This window comes from Sinocyclocheilus grahami, unplaced genomic scaffold, assembly GCF_001515645.1.
Source record: "Sinocyclocheilus grahami isolate Dianchi unplaced genomic scaffold, SAMN03320097.WGS_v1.1 scaffold1744.1, whole genome shotgun sequence".
NCBI classification, from domain to species: Eukaryota; Metazoa; Chordata; class Actinopteri; order Cypriniformes; family Cyprinidae; genus Sinocyclocheilus; species Sinocyclocheilus grahami.
Window position 1 is genome coordinate 189,409 of NW_015506923.1, and position 1,374 is coordinate 190,782.

Genomic DNA, 1,374 nt, shown 5'->3' on the forward strand with positions numbered 1-1,374 from the left:
AGCCTTGCCGTGGCCCGATCCATTACCTCTAACAGCTCATCATATGCAGGGCAGGTGGATTCTCAGCCTCAGCTTCTTTACTCTCCACATCCATTTCCTGCTCTTGTTGAGCTGGGCCCAACTGAGCACTGGCCCCTGGATCAGAGGATATTAGAGAGAGGATATCATCGTCCAGTGGCTGTCTCTCGCCCGACACCGATGCGCGGAAGAGGGGAACCCCCCCTTCAGCCTCGTCGGCTAGGTCCACCTGAGATCCCCACGAGCTCATTCTCCTCCGTGCCTCAGCAGCGGCGGGTCCTGAACCGCGGGAAACCGATGGTTGTCCCTCTCCCCTCGAGAAGAGAGACAAACGAGAGTGGAGCTTCTTCAGAAAAAAGCTCTCACAATGCACACAGATTTCCCCCTCGAGGACATCGCGTGCGTGCTCCTCGCCCAAACAAACAATGCATAAATCGTGTGAATCATCGGGTGTCAGAAACCGCTGACACTGATGTACACACTTTCTAAATGCTTCGCTAGTGCTCGCCATAGTAGGAGAGAAAAGCTCTTACTTTGCTTTTGGAATGTACGCTTCAAACAGACTTCACAGTGAAGATGAAGAAGGTGAATGATGTGCGCTACCGGCGCCTATTTTGTACTAGTCGCGGCGGTAGTGACGTCATGGCTATCGCCGGCCAAACAAGCAAAACAAACAATTATCTTTTCTTGTAAAACGTGACACCAAGATCGCAAATTCAAAAGTGAAAGCACCCGAAGCCTGGCTTATAACACAGCAAAAGAGGAACTCCCATTTCACAAAATTTAAATCACAAATAATACTGATGAAAAAGAAAGGGTTGAATGTTAACCACTTACGTTTTCATATAACTATAAACTATGATAAAAGTTCATCAGCATGCATTAATCACAAAAAATAAAAAGAGCGACCAGTGGGAAGAATGAGTCTGGAGCCCTGAAGCATAAAACACAGATTTAAGTAACAGTCTCACGTGCGCACAGCAGCAGAGTGGTTTAGTTTTGTGTGAAAACATGGAGGAAAAGCTGGGAGGTTTTGAAGAGTGCTAAGGGAATTATACAAATGAATATATGGATGAATTAATTATAAGAATGAACCTCTGAAGATTCTGACTGTCTTCAGAAATTATTTGATGGCATTTTGTTTTTCGTCTTCACTCCATGTAATACCTAAAGTAGTGTTTTAAGCGCAATGCTGTTTTGTCCTCGGAGGTTACGGGAAACAGCTGTAATTCTACTGTTCCAAAAGCGCCACCTAGTGTCAGAGAGTGGATTTACAGAGAGTTACATTTACATTCAGCCTGGGTGCAGTTTTTGTCTGGGCCAAAAAAATGGACCGAATTTGCATGCCCTGCTGTA

At 45.6% G+C, this 1,374-nt stretch overlaps 1 protein-coding gene and 1 long non-coding RNA gene across 2 annotated transcripts in view; both read left to right on the plus strand.

Annotated features, from left to right (window-relative positions):
• Nucleotides 1-1,374, plus strand: part of LOC107572394 (protocadherin Fat 2-like) — a 161,539-nt gene that overhangs the window by 72,230 nt on the left and 87,935 nt on the right. The window lies entirely within an intron of this gene.
• Nucleotides 1-1,374, plus strand: part of LOC107572395 (uncharacterized) — a 7,213-nt gene that overhangs the window by 2,769 nt on the left and 3,070 nt on the right. Inside the window, exon 2 of the long non-coding RNA XR_001607335.1 lies at nucleotides 1,008-1,014. This is a non-coding gene — a long non-coding RNA (uncharacterized lncRNA). The remainder of the gene's footprint in view (nucleotides 1-1,007; nucleotides 1,015-1,374) is intronic.